Consider the following 16,309-nt stretch of genomic DNA (forward strand, 5'->3'; position numbering starts at 1 on the left):
ACAAAGAAAGCTCGTCAAGTGATCATGTTATGAACAAACTTTGTGAATAAATGTTCAAAGTTTTAGGAGATTTTTAGTCGGTTATATTTTGTTATTTGTTCGTAAAGTTTTGTCAGGCAAACAAAAATTCATGAACAAATGTTTGTAAAATAACAAAAAAAATGTTTATTAAGCTATCATCTTCTTATGCACCCCCTGTTCTAAACTCTACAAATGTCAATGAAGTTTTTACTGCTAAATTAAGAAATTTTGGTCATTTTAAAATAATTCTTCAGGACTTATTAATCATTTATCAATCATTATTAATTTTAAAGAATTTAATAGATAAACAATTCTTATTCCTGAAATAACAAAGTGTTCAAATATTTTGTCATGAATCTTTCTCACAATGTTCATTTCAACTCCCCTGAAATTTAAATGTTCAAAAATAAAGCATAAAAATAAGTTTCCGTGTTATTATTAAGTTACATTCGACAACAAGAAACTTTTCTCTTATAGTGAGACTTTCGTGAGTAAATCCATTTAATCCTCCAGCACAGCGTCACTTTGAATTGAAATTGTAAATTTATAGCAAAATTTCGAGCACAATTACCTTCGTATTTAAACCACAATCAAATGAAAGTGTTTTATCCCGAGAGTATTTGGCAAGGAAAGTGGGTTAGTGGTATGAAATTAATAATATTCTCATGACAAGTGTAATTTTTATGAACCTCAAGTGAGATTTTTATTTGATTAGATGCAATAAAAAAGAGAAATAACTAATTTTTCGTGTAATTTTTCTCTCTCAACTTTGCACAAGTTCTCCAATTTGTTGTTGCAAAAATTTTTCTGGCTTCGCGGGCAAACAATCCATCACAAAAATGAATTTCTTTTGTGTATAATCTTTGTCCCAAATATTGTTTATATGATGCAAAGAGAAAGACACAAAAATAAAATATAGAACTGAATTTCACTCTTGTTTATGCCGCACAGAAAACAAAAGACACGACAATTTTGTGTTGAAAGCACATGGGGTTTTTTCTGTTGTTTTTTTTTTGGAGGAAAACCACCGAAAAGAGAAGTATAAAATAAAGTTTGCAGAAAGCGGATTAGAGTTTGGTAGGAAACTTTCTGCACCAACGAAAATTGCTACGAAACTCAGGGCTTTGGACAGGAATTCTAAATCTTCTTTTGGTGATGATGATGATGCTTTCAGCATTTCAAAAGAACTTTAATGCGCACGCCTAAATTTATGCACAACATCGATGAATCACCCTCACAGTGATTCTCAACTCTAGCTTTTGGTGAATCATCAAATGGCGGGAAAGCCTTAGCATGGGGAATGTTGGGAGGACTTCCCCATGGGGGTAATACACTCAGAGAAATCTGTGATAACTACAGGTATGAAATATTTTCCAGAATATGTCGTATAATTAGCCCGAGCTTTTAATGCTGCATATTCAAGCACGAAATTCAGACAGAAAGCTTCACTAAGACAAAAATTTCAACAATATTCTTGATAAATTACTAAGTTCCTAGGGTAGAATAAGCACTTTTGAACAGGTTTTTAACTTCCCATAATCAATTACATTTTGAATTTCTCGTCAGTTTAAAATTGAGGCATGGTCTTAGAGATGGTTTGAAGCAGTCTGTCTATCCAGATTTCCCAAAATCTTCGGGAATATCATTGCAAAAATGCGTTTTTTCACAATCAAAAATACTGAAATTTTAATTAAATACGGGATGTAGTAACTCATTAGAATACAATACACAGAGAAAAATATTTCGTAAAATTGTTAGTTAATGTTTACGAATTCCTACTGGGTACTTACAATTTACTCGTAAATCCACTAAAAATTTTGTAAAAGTCTGTACGAGCAAAGACGATAAACTATCTACAAAATTCGAAGTAACACTTCTTAAAAAGAAGGGCAAAAAACAAATGAGCAGTAAAAAGTTCTAAATGGGCAGTAAAAAATTAAAAATGAGCAGTAAAATATCTAATTATGATCAGTAAAAACCTTAAATCTTTACAAAAATGGACCTAATTTATATATTTAACATTTAAAATAGTTCCATATAAAATGTAAAGCCCTTTATTTTCCCTTTGCCAAAATTTGGACGATAATATCACTGTTTCAAATTTTTTTGTTACTGATCAATTTTAACTTTTTACTGCTCATTTATTCAATGCCAAAAAGAAGTAACAAAAAAAATCAATTACATTTCAAACTTAAGACTTTTGCATTTGCATGCAAATATGCAAAAATTAAGTACAGTTACCCTACGTATAAATTAAGATCATCAATAATTATGATAGACAATTGTATACTATCATACCGTTTTATTTAACAAAAATGCTTTTCGATCTTTAAACGATTTATTACGGGTATATTCTCTAGTTAGTTAGTGATTAATACTAGCGTGGCATGCTAATAATTAGCACTTTAATAAGGATTCTAGTTCTTTTCGTGTCTTTGCTATCTTTAGCACATGCGTCAAGATTATTGCTAAAGTTATTGGAAGGTCGCGAACTCAAAGCTAGCTTAAATTTGTGATTCATACTAGAACGGCGTGCTACTATTTACCACTTAATTTTATACACTCCAGAGCAATAATTCTATTTCTTCCAGTAACTTACGCTAAATGCGAATTTAATAGCCTAGGAGGCAAGCTTTGTCGAGAAAAAAATTCGAATTCTTTTTTTTGAAAAAGAGTTCGGAAGGGCGAGAATGTTCAGTCAGTAAAGAAATTTACAGCTAAGTTTTACATTAAAAGAACGTTCTAATATTTATCTCTTGAGTATATAGAATTTAGAGCAAGGAGGTTTTGTTTTAATTTAGAAATGTAAAATCAAATTAATAAGTCACTCCTATAACTAAAATTCATATCCCAGGAAAGTTATCATGTCCATGATACATATTAGCACGATGTGTCATTTTCAATTAATGGCTTGTATTAAAATATTATGTTGTTACTTTTTCAAATTTAATTTATTCTAAAATATTAAAAAACTGTTTTGTTCATTCTTAGTATTTCACGAATGCATGTTAACTATTTAAAATTGTCAAATACTCATGATAAATACTAGCATGTTGATTTAGAATTAAACACAAACGTAATAAATTCTCAAAAATTTCTATAGGTTTAGAACATCGCAGTGCCCTGCACTATAAGTACATCATGGAAGTAGTTTTACAATGCTCAGATAAGTATTTTTTTTTCTGTGATAAATAATAGTAAAACGTGGTAAAATCTACCACAGACGTTGATAATTTTTTGTTAAATGATAAATTTATCAAATTGAAGTTAAGCAGTTAATTTTTAAATAAATCTAAAATTGAAAATGGAATTTAAAAAATACTTAAGGTAATATTATAAAATAATTTAATAAGATCATAGTTGATTTTTTGACATTAGAAGTAAAAAATAAATAGACTTTTTCCCTTTATATCTCATGTAGTAAAAAAAATCTAACGTTCTTATATTCAGCATATATTGTTGTAAGGGAAGGCTTTCCGGTTCGCACACGATGAAGCTTCGAACACTTCGTATTTTTCTCATATTGCTTTAATGAGTCTGACCAAATAACAATAATCAGATTCATTAACAGAATATGGGAAAAACATGAAATGTTCGAAGCCAGAGTGTGTGCGAAGCTTGAAATCCTTCCTCTATTACTGAAAGTATTTAAATGCAAGCAAACGTATTTTTCCGAGTACAGAGCCTACACTGAGTGAGAGAAATCCGAAAAAGTTAAAATAACATTCCGGAAACGTTAATTTTACCCTACATTATTGATCCGAAATCGGTGTAAATATTATGCTTTTTAGGTGTAATATGGGTTAAAGTTACCCTTTTCCATGTTAATTTTACGTTGAAAAAGAGGTGTAAAATTAACATTAAAAAAAATTAATATAAGGCAAAGTACCCTCTAGTCGGCCGGTTCCTCAACTCGGCCAGTTGAATTATTTAACCAATTTTTTAACGTTTTATAGTCAATTTCTATGAAATTTTCACTGATTTACGTTATATATAATATAATACACCTTATTATGTTAAATCGGTAAGACCCATATTATAACAAATCTAAGTAAATTGAATAAATAGTCGCACTGGCCGAGTTGAGAAACCGGCCGACTACAGGGTACTTTACCTTATTTTTACACCTAAAATGTATTAAAGTTACGAGGAAAAAAAAGTTAATCGCACCCCCTTTCTTTCTCAGTGTAGGTAATATCAACAATATGTTGTTAAGAAGGTATACCTCTGAATTTAGCCGGAAGACGAAGAGATCCCCATAGGATGGATTTCTTGTAGCGCTGAGTGTTAGCATATAAATCCAAATCACTTGTGTAGGTGGATTTAATACGATTTCCATTGGTGTTATTGTTAAGATCAGCCGCCACGTCCGATGTTGAGTTGTGAAAGAGGGAAACGAATTTATTGAGGCCCATTTTAGCACTAACTATTCACACATTTGAAGCACTCTAAACAAAAGCACAAGTGTCTCAAATTGTCTCAAGAATCACCGCAAAAATTGATGCAATATTCGTGGAAACTTTAGCTCATTCTCATCGGCTTTATTTAAGCCATTATTGCCTCACAATTACCATTAGTACGTTAAAACAACTAAATTTCGGCTTTTTCAAACTTCACTGAGCGACTTTATATTTTTTTTTAAACTTTTTTTTTTTTTAAATACTTGCTTTACTTGAATACCGAACCACGCTGAGTGAGAGCACAAATGCAACTGTAACATGCTAGACTTTCTCACTTCAATTCACCAACTGTTTGACTAAGAGTATCCCACAAAAAATACTTTCTTCGACAAGCCATTTGAAACATTATACTTCCCCCCTCGAACATCCTCCCTGAGACTCTGAACCATAGGTAAAATTCACCGGTAGACAAGAGAGAAAAGAGAGTGAGTCGTCAATGTTGATACTTTGGGAATTGTAGGTGGAGGTAGTATAATTTTATTAATTATTTCACCAGTAATTGAAGCATGCAACTCATCTGTTGCCTCTTTCCTATACCATTTACTTAAGGGCCTCCCACCCACCGACAAGTTCAATAAATTGAATTGATATTTCAACATAGCAAATGATGCCTCTTCCCAAATCGGAACGGTCTTGTTGTAAGTTCTGTTGCAAGGATTAATTTGTTTTATAATTTTAAAGAGATGAACAAGTATGGTCAGAGTTAATTTGTTAGTGGTAGATAGTCTGAACTGTGAGTTACGATAAGTTTCAATGATCGGCTAATCGATCGACGTTGATCAATCCCCATGATCGGCTAATCGGCGGCGAATTCAAGTGCTTCTTCTATCTACATAATCGACTCTTCTTTGTTCTGATACCTGTCACGACTGTGTGGTGGTTTTGAAGCACGATAAAGCCCGGGGAATATAGTCAAGACAGGAACCAATACAAAGACATGTCGATAATGCAGAAGCTCTTGAGAACAGTCATGTACTAAAAAACAATTCTCAGTCTCATTGGAATAGCACCATAATTTCTCATTTTTGTTTTGTTTTATTCTATCAATAAAAGGTTATTTCAAGAATGAGAGCTTGCTTGAAACGTTCTGCTTTTCTTTTCTTTCCCTTCTATTTCTCCTGTGGGTTGACCACTATTTCATTGTGATAATTTTAAACAAATAAATAAATAAAAATAAATAATATAAATAAATAAAATTAGTACATATTAAAAATTATTCAGTTTCCCGATAGAATATTTTTAGCCTTTGTTTAAAAGAAGAATGGGAAAACAAGTGGAATTTTATTGAATATTATTGTGATAATAGGGGAGTGCTAATAATTTAGGACAGCTTGTAATTTTGGACACTTTGAAGGTAATTTCGGACACCACAAGTAAATTGATTAAAAGTATTGAATTTTCTTCTAGTATTTAATGAGTATAATGTATTTGAATTAAAATACCTTTGTTGCAACTTAAGCGTGAGCAGTTTCTTACGAGAAATAAGACAGAACCCTTTTATTTACTTCAGTCTTACTTAGCTTAGGTGAAGTACTAATAACTTTTCTTAGATATTTTAAGTGATATTACTGAAATTTCATTGAATATTGTGTTAATATGGCTAATATTCACGCTAATAATAATTTATTCGTTAGCCTGGAATGTGGTTTTGCTTGTGAATTACGGTTTTCGTGTGAAAAATGGACAATTTTGTCAGATATTCCCCAGTAAGGTGATGCTTCTTATTTTGGACAGGTATCATTTTCCTATAAATTCAGTATATTTTTAGTTTTTGTAATGACTAGGTTGTAAAAATGTCTAAAGAAACAAAGGATCATCATCTTTAAAAATGAGATGCAGTGCTAAAAGCGTTAAAAGCTTCCAGGAAATGCAAAGGAATGCGTGAATCCGCGCGTACTTCGAGTGCCAAAGTCAAGTCTCCTTAATGAATTAATGAAAAGTTTACGAGCCTCTTGGAACATTACGGTTTCTTCTCATAAACAGAAAGAAAACTTTTAAAGCTTAAGTTATTAAAATGAGCACCAATGCGTATTCTATTGAAAAGGATTGGCTGTCCAAAATAACAAGCAAGGTGTTGAAAATCACAAAATAAATATCCACAAATGCAAAGAAATATATCCAGAATTACAGTCAAAGTCACATACGTAAAGTAAAGTGCCCTCGCTCGACCGGTTGATTTATTTATTCAATATATTTATATTTGCTATATTATTTTCCGTAGGATCTAACATCAATAGGTCAATCATTCCATGAATAATACGAACCAGTGACAAATTCATAAAAATTGACGAAATTGACCATGAAACATTTAAAAATTGACCCACCGGTCGAGTCGAGGAACCCGGTCGTGTAAGGGTACTTTACCTTATATTAAAATTAATTTTAGAAAAAAGCAAAGACGATAAATTGCTTGTCAAGGCCCCAAACAACACTTCTGAAAAAGAAGTAACAAAAAACTTGAATTTTTATTGAAAATATAGCTCTTCAAACTTAGGACATCGGTGCTTATCTGCACCCTGTACCAAATTATGAGCACCCAACTTAATTTATTTTAATTTTGTACCAAATACTTCTATATTATTTTATCTCAAGAGTGTGACCGGATGGAAATAATTCTTACCAATTTAATTCGAAGTTTCTGTAGTTATAATCAGAAATTTAGCCAAGAACAGCACCGATTATCTTGTACAACACCCCACATTCCCTTATCCGAGACACTTTCTCCTTATTTTAACAAAGGAATAAAATAAAGTGTTTAAATTTCGAACAATTAACAAATAGAATCTTGTCTTTCTTGTGAATTTTACTATTTTCTCTAACAATTACGATTTGGAACAGAAATAAACCTTCTTGTAAATAAAGGTAACAAAATTACCCGCCGTTGATCTGCATTATACGTCTTTTTAAAGCCCATTAAATACTAAATGCATACTTTTAGTAAAACAAACTGCCACCTTATTTTAACCTCTAACTAAGATAAATCCATAAATGTTATTCTGTTAACAACTTAACTTTATACAAAGTCTTCACTTCGAGCTATAGCTTATTAAATACTCTGTTGCAGACTTTCCGTCTTAACCAAGAGTACCAGTAATTAACATTGTGAATGGAGTTCATCAGTGGAAATTCAACACTTGTGTATTGTATCTAAACACAATCCAAACAATTTGCATAGAACCGAAGAATAAGCAATTAAAGTGGTGAATTTATTGTCAGATTTGAAGAAATTTGTTATGAATGAAAAGTGGGAGGGAATATTTAAAGATTATTGCAGAGTGTTAATTAAATATTAACCATTAAAACATGAGTATCATTAAAATCATTTCCTCAACATTGTGAAGCCTCAGAAGAAACACTTGCTTTTCCTTCTGATTTACAATCAATCCACAAGCCAAAAGACTTTGTTAACAATTTTGTATGAACAAAATGTTCGAAGAATTTGCCAAACAAAAGAGCAAGAAAAAAAGAATTGGAAAGTAATTATAAAATCAAGATTTGAAATTGCAAATAAGATTCTCATTTTACAACATTGTTTGTGCAAAAGACAAACATGAAACGCGAAAAATTTTCCACGTGGAAAAAAGTGAAAACAAATTTCTTTTTTTTTTCTTTTACCGTTTTTTTTTTTTGTATAAATTAATCATTTAGTGTCTGTAATTTAACACTGACTTTATACCTTAACCTTTTTCACAGTCTTACGCCTTCTATTTACTTATATACATTCACTTATATACTTCCCACTCTCTAAATTACATGTAAAATGTCTCCAGAAAGAAACATTTTTCTTAAAAATGTGAACAAACATTTGCACGGCTATACCACAAATTGAGTCGCACAGGTGAATTTTCTTCAAGAATGAACAATAGAGTTTAAGGAGCAAGAAAAAAGTGCAAGTATCTTATAGAGAGTGAATGAAGAGAATAAAATGTATTTAATTGGATATTGTACTCTAATACACTTTTCTCAACAATAAACAAACTACAAGTTGTCTCTTGAGACACTCACAAGTAATTAATTACAAAAAAAAATTTCCCATCAATTTAATTGTTTGCCATATACATTTAATTGTTCAGCGAAAAGAGAGCACATCTCTTTGAATAGAAGGAATTCCGTTCAAGAGATTGCTGACTTTAATTCAATTAACCATCTCAAATCGCTGCAATTTAAATTATTATTTTTTTTTTGTCTCAGATAGCAATATAATTTCTTCTTTTCCTTTAACAATTAACTTTTTTTTATTGCTCGAAATTCAAGAGAGAGAGCAATTAAATACAAGCCATCAAATTTTGAGACTCCTACGCATTTTAATTTATCTGTTCGTAGATTTAGAGATAAAACGGTGAAAGGTAGGCATTGATAATTTTCGTTGACCCTGTACTTACACCGTAAGCAATATATTCTTCTGCTTGAGGGCACTGATTTCTGCCACAACTCAAATCAAGTTTTCACTGAGTCAAGCTCGATTGAAAAATTCTTCGTAAGGATTGTTGAAAATACCTCTTCTCAGAAAGGAGTTATATAAGGTAAAATGTTCTCATTTTGTATGGGGGCTACCAGAAGGGGTGATGGAGGAAAGGGTTGGTATGCATGGTTAAAGTGTTTTCCATAAGCTTCATTTCCATGCCGAATTTCAGCTTTCTACCTCCACTCAGAAAGGAGTTATAAGGTAAAATACTCTCATTTTGTATGGGGGATACCAGAATGGAGGGTGGGGGTAGGGGGTGGTATGCATAAATAAAAGTTTGAGTAATACACTGATCCTATACCAAAATTTATCAAGATCGCTTTAGCAGTTCTTCCACAAATCGTTACCAAAACTGCGATTTTTCAGAAGGAAAAAGGATTTTTTACAAGGGCTCCCAGCATTTATCGTCCTTTGTCCCGGACTTTTTTTTTAATCTTAGTGCCCATATAGTTTTGACCATTCTCCTTTGAATTCTCAAATTTTTAGTGCAGCGGTAAGCAAGAACCATTTAAAAGGAGCAAGGGTTCTTGGAGAGTGTCATTCTCTGGAATGCTTTGCCAAGAAAGCGAAAGAGGGGGCTTATCTTGAGTAATGTGACCTCCAATAACAACTCGTCCTAACTTATTGTACAGAGCCAACCGTTGTTCAGAGAACAGTTTATCCTAAGGATTTCAAAATAAATTGAATGTATGTTCGGAATCGAATAACCGTCAAAATAAGTTTGTCCAAGTAGCATTTTAGCCAATGACGCCCAATTCCCATTTGACGTTTGTTCAGTTTCAAACGGTTTTTGGTCACCTCTGTTTCAGAGGAAGAATTCTGTTAATTTCCTTTGAAAAAAATTCATATTCTTTTCATTCTCAATGCATAAAAGCTTGCAAAAAAGCCCACCTTTCAATTGGAATATCTCATTGACATTTTGTTTTTTTGGATTGAGATTCTTGGTGAAAATGAATGGAAACATGAAACCTTCGCGAAATCACTGCTAAAGGATATCTTTAATCGTTTGATATCAGAATTGAAGCAGTGAAAGAGACAATAAGCGAAAAAAGTAACCATTAGGGGTGACCGGGGCAGAATTAATCACGTATAGAATTAGATAAGGAGAGGTGGGGCTTCTTTGCGCTGTGGGGCTACATTGATATTTGGTTTTTTGATTTATTTCTAAATGAAGTTGGTCCTTACAAAATACTTAATTTAGATCCACAATTGTTTTGGTTATCCGGGTTATCCAAAGGAACTTAAAAGGAATATTGAAGAAATCACTATTTATTTGAAGTAAATACTTTGGTTTCTAATACATATTTTTTACAAATTATACGCGATGAAAAATTTCTTTTGCTGGCTAATTCCGCCCCGGTCTCCCCTACCATTTTAAAACAACGACCACTGTCTTTGGACAAAGAGAATGATAGCAACGATATTTTTTTCCAACACACATTTGACACTTTCCCTGCTTTTACCGTAAATCAAAGATCTGGACATACCGTACTTCACACACAGGGATCTTCTCTCAATACATATACTATTTTTTACCTTCAAGGAACCCAAATTACTTAAATTTCATCTAAAAACATCTTCATTGTGAAATTATAAGGTTTTTATGGGAACTAGCTTAGCTGACAACTCGCACTGGCATGCAACTGTCTGATGAAATCTTAATAGATGACGCTGTTCCAAATTACAACAGCGTGGAAAACTGTCAACTGTTAACTCTGTTAATGATAAAAAGTTGATAATTGACCTTAAAGTGTATTTCTTTTAATTATAAATTCATTTAGAAATTTTCTTGAATTAATCTATGCAATGTGTCGCATTTGTAATGAATCTGAATCAAATCGCGAGAAATTTTACGTGCAATAGTGACATTGCGCTAAAAGAACATGTTTTGCCTCAAAATATTTTTTTTTCTCTCAAAACTCTACAAATTTTCTTTAATTTATGTTTTATAAAGTAGTATAAAGGCAACTTCAACCCGAAAACAATGTGGGGAAAGTAAGAAAACGTATTCACCAAATGACGTTTCTATATGTCAATGTGTGACTGAAATTAAGCATAAATATTACGTCCGGCCTAAAAAGCTAAAGCGAAGAAGTATAAAAAGTGACACTTTTGAAATAAAAACGCAAAAATAAATATTTTTTAAGGTAAAATTGTGTTAAATTTGAGTATTTTAATATTTCTATAATATCATACGTCATTTGTAAAAAGTTCTATACCAAAACAGCCAGATGCTTAAAGTGCAACTAAAATAGTGGAAGTGCGATATGTTTCACATTAATGCAAAACAATTCAAATGAATTTTTGCGGGCCAAGTCTAGTGTTTTGTCAATAAATAAAACAAATTCTAAATAATAAGTGAATCAAAGAGACAAATTTACATAAACAAAATTTACATAAATGTGTAATTTTTTGTGTACTGCTACACATTTGTGTATTTTCTACACATTTTGTATAAAAATTTATCACAAAATTTTACACAAAATGTATAACAAAACGTACACAACTGCGTAACCAGTTGGTAATATTGTAACTTGATTACACTTTTTATCATTACATAACACCTGCATTACACATTTTTAAATTACACATTTTCCTAAGGTAAATATTTGAGTAAAATTTACAAAAATAATTATGTTAGAAAAGATAGCATGAACACGAAAATTGCTCTCCTTTCAAATTTATTTTTTTTATGTGAATTTTAAATAATGCTTTATTTTCTTTATAAAAAGTTTTACAAAATATTGCAAATATTTTGATGACGTTCTGTGATTTACGTACGAATATTGCAAATTTCTAGTTTAGCATGGCAAATACAGTAAATATTTTTAGAATATTCTGCAAACGTGATTATATGGGTGAATATTGTGAACATTACGTGAATATTGTGAACATTTCGTATTTTGCAAATATTTGGTTAATTATAGTAAATATAGTAAATAATGTTAGGAAGTTTTCTCAAATATTAAGAATATTTCCCGAATATTTTGGGTAAATATATTATGAATATTACATGAATTTCATGAGACTTTCGACCAAATTTCTGCGAATATTTGATAAAAATATGACGCGTATAGTATTTTTTTTTAAATATTTTGTGAAAATGTTAAAAATATTTCACGAATATTTAAATAAATATTAAAAATATTACACGAATTTCTTTATGATTTTGAAAATATATGATTAAGTATGGTATATATTTTAAGAATATTCTGTGAATATTGAGACTATTGCATGAATATTGTGAATATAGTGAAAATAAACAATATCTATTTCGATTATTTTTTAATTATGTTATATACCTAATTTGTAACGATCTATATCATTGCGTCTATCAATTTTTAGAACTATGATCTAATATGATTGTTAATGTAAGTAAATTACTGTTTATCATCCGTTACTCTTGCCAAATATACTTCCTTTTTTATTCTAAATCAACTCAATTGAGATTCTTTGGTTTCTAATAAACTAATTAAACAAAAAGTACTATATACTCTCAGTTTAATTAAATCGCAACGAAAACTTTTTAAATATTATCACACAACTTAGCTTCTAAATTTAAGAACATTCCGCGAAGTGTCTTTCCCTTAGTCATTGCTTTTCATTTAATTTTTAAATCACCAATTTAACAGTAAATAAGATGAAAAGGAAAAGGAGAAGTGTGGCAAAAAATTCTCTCAATTGATCATCATTTATGGGGAGAAGGTTCATTTGCAATTAATTGAGACTCGCAAAGAATTCTCACATCTCCTCCATCTCCCAACATGATTTCCCCCCCCTTCTCACCACATTTGGACTTTAAATTAGCCAATATTGATAGAAAATCAAGTTTAGTGCACGAAGCCATCGGAGGAGTCATCAATGGTCAGCGGCCTCTGAAATGTGGACTATTCCAAACTCGTGCTTCTTTGCCATTTCCCAGAGTCACCTCACCAGATCGCACTCATCAACCTGCATCAGTGGAACCTTTCATCTTGGCCACTGAGAGTGAATTGCAATGGTTATTGCATTTCTTGTGCAAAAGAAAACGTCACTGTCCAAAGATGGACATTAGAGATGAACCATTGAGGAGATAGATAATCAAGAGGCCACCAAAGACAAACTCTCATCCACGATGGATTTGTGCATATTAATGTCTTCCTGGACAATTTATTAGAAGAATCCAATAGAATGCACAAGTCTCACATTAATTCTCAAATTGAATTACCGTTCAAACACCATAAACTACTTATTCAGCGAAGCGAGGACTAAAGCTTTCAATTTAGTGCCACTCTTCGCCTGGAATGATATATTGAGATATACATAGATATCCAATATATATATATAAAAATATATAAAACGTGAAATATAAACGGTAGCTGAAAAGAAAAATCAACGCAATTATACTCATACCGTCATTCCACTTCAGAAGATTCAGTTCAAAATAATAAATTTCCCATTATTCATTTTCTACTAATCAACGATGAAATTTATTAAAACAAGATTTAGTTTCAGGGGTAAATAAATCTTTCTCACTCACTTACTAAATTTTAATAAAAAAAAAACTCCTAAGCATCTTAGAATCTTGAAAATCAAAGCATTTAAATGTTTCAGAAAACATCAAAAGAAAGTAAATTTTAACGGGCAGAATCGCACACTAAGGTGTAAATTGTACAGGGCAACCCTAATTCTAGCAGTTGCACACTTTTATTCAATCTGGAGTTTGGAGATTATCAAAATAAATATTCCATCTGAAAGATTTACATATTTTAAAATAGTTTTATAGCCTATAATTTATTACTGAGTACCTTCAGTTTTCATGGAAAACTGGAGGAAAACTTTAAATTTAAAAACTGCTAGAATTACCTGGGAATAGTGGTCACTTATAGAAAAACTCACGGAAGACCCAGACTGAGATTTCTTTTGAAATTTCTCGATACGTCACCAAACGGATATGATAAGTCAGAGTACACTGACTAAGATGGCGTTGTGTTCGAATAACGCTTAAACAGATTTGAAATTTAAATTTCGGTTGACAAATTCAACGACAAAACACAGTTACGCAAGAAAACTTTTCTTGAACCTTTCTTAACAAATATTTTAGACAAATCTCTGTATAGGGCAGACTGGGGCAAAATTAGTCAGCAAATGAATTGTTTCATTACGCATAGGGTGGCGGCATTACTTGTGGCATCTGTCTTTACTTATGGCCACTTCGCAAAACAATTTACAATGTCACAAAATGATTTCGAAAAACCTCAAAATTAAAAATATTTGTTGTGTTTTAATAGCACATCACATATTTTTTTGGTTTTCGGAATCATTTTGTGACAAAAATTGCGACGTGGCTATAAGTAAAGACAGGCCACAATTAATGCCACTACCCTAATTCACAAAACAATGTGGTGCTTAATTTGATAAAATCATGTTTTCCTCAATATTCCTTGCAAGTTACACTATAACATCCCAATATCTACTACCATCCGTGACTAAGTTTGCCCCAGTCTCCACTATTTTACTAAATTAAATTACAAAGAATAAATATAAAAGTATGTGTCATTAAAAAATATTTTTTGATTATTATTTATAATTAAAAATCCTCAAAGTTACTGTTACTAAAACTCCGTATAAAAAATATTTGTTTTCGCATCATGTGAATTTTCAATAAAATGAAGGAATAAAAATATTTTTTATAGCAATTATTGCTGTAACGAATTTCAGGTAATTTTTTCTTAATCAAAATGAAAAATTTAAACAATCTTTAGTAAATGAAATAAAAATAAAAATTTCCTGATTTTATTTTTTTTTACATATTTAGTTCAGTTGCAAAATTAATTCTTTTGAATTGAAATGCTTGAATTGAACTGCTAGAAATCTGCTAGAAAAGGTTGACCGTAGTATTCACAGGCGTGATTGGCTGGACTAATAGTGATTCGACTAAAAGGTAACATTCTGTATTGCTCTATTCACAGTTGAAGTTTAAAAATTCAAAGATCAATTCCGAAAGAAAAAAGAAATGACAATTTTGTTAAGAAAAACCTAAAGCCTTAAGGAAAAGTCATAAAAGTTTGAAGTGATTGAAGTCAATTCGTATAATTTGGCAATATTTTGACTTCTTGAGTGGTGGCTAAAATAAATGGTCTGTTCGAATTTCAAAGTAAGTGTTCCGACTCGAGTATCAGTCTTAATTTTGTTCTGAGGAAAACCAAAGATCCGCTCATAATATTCGTTTTGTTATAATTACCCTCGTAATCACTGAGTAATTCTTTTGACGGCTTCTAAATGTGAAATTTCACAATGTTTAAACCTTCTGAGGAAATTCAGTTTAAAAATTTGAAATTGAGTGTTGAAATTTTTGCGAATTTTTTTTTTTTTTTTTTTTTTTGAAATTGAAATTTTGTGCAAATAGAGTTCAATTTACTCATTTTATCCAAGACATTATTGGAGAATCAAACTCCAACTGTTAATAGAAAGTATTATAATTTGTATAATATCGTTTATGTTCAAAAGTTCAAATCAAATTTCTAATTTTGGCACTAAAATCTCGCGCAGGATTGGCTCCCTTTAGTAATAACCTTGTTAATGACCGAAAGAGACAAAGCCAAATCAAACCCATTCGAAAATCTGCCGGAAACCTAAAGTGCAAGTTCACGTACTCGCCACTTTAACGTTGATTGTTATGCCATTTCGAATTTAGGTATTCCAGGTATTCCTAAGACTTCAATCGTCAACAACAGTGTGTAAACATTTGCTGCAATAAATTTATTTTTTTGTAGTGGTAACGGATTTTTAGGCAAGCTCTTTCTGATATATCTTCGAACTGGTACAGAAAAAACCTCTACCGGAGAGAGCTCTCAAATTAGGAAGATATTACTGAACGTAGGTATTCTGTATTTTTATAAATATTAAATTGACAGGAAGCCAAATTAATTAATTATATTATAAACTTGCTTTGTTTGTGACAACAAAGTGAAAAATAACATTGGTGATACTCGAGACAATTCGAAATTAGATCACTAAATCAGGGGACCATCAAGCCTAATAAAAAGTGAAGCTATTTTTCACTCTTCCTTGTAAAAATTTTGAAGATATTGCACCGCGACTTAAACAAATTTGCTCGTTGTTCTAGTATTATTTCGGCGAACATTATAAAATATTTATTTTTAGATAGCTTTTAGTACACGATTTCGAAATATATCAGACTGATAAGACAATTCTCTTTAGGAAAAAACTTGCCATTAGTCTTCAAAGCTAAATCAAATGCGACATCTCGTGGAATTGTCAGGTAATTAAAATGTTTAAACTTTGACAGTGGTGTCACAAATAAGATTACTATTAATATTAAGAAAAGATAGAAGGAGAGGTACGAGTAGTATGCTAAATT

General features: G+C 31.1%; 1 protein-coding gene across 3 annotated transcripts in view; it reads right to left on the reverse strand.

The window, feature by feature from the left end:
• LOC129807812 (protein mothers against dpp) overlaps nucleotides 1–16,309 on the reverse strand; it is a 242,094-nt gene that overhangs the window by 40,432 nt on the left and 185,353 nt on the right. The gene's annotated exons all lie outside the window — the stretch shown is intronic.

Source organism: Phlebotomus papatasi, chromosome 3 (assembly GCF_024763615.1).
Source record: "Phlebotomus papatasi isolate M1 chromosome 3, Ppap_2.1, whole genome shotgun sequence".
Lineage (NCBI taxonomy): Eukaryota > Metazoa > Arthropoda > Insecta > Diptera > Psychodidae > Phlebotomus > Phlebotomus papatasi.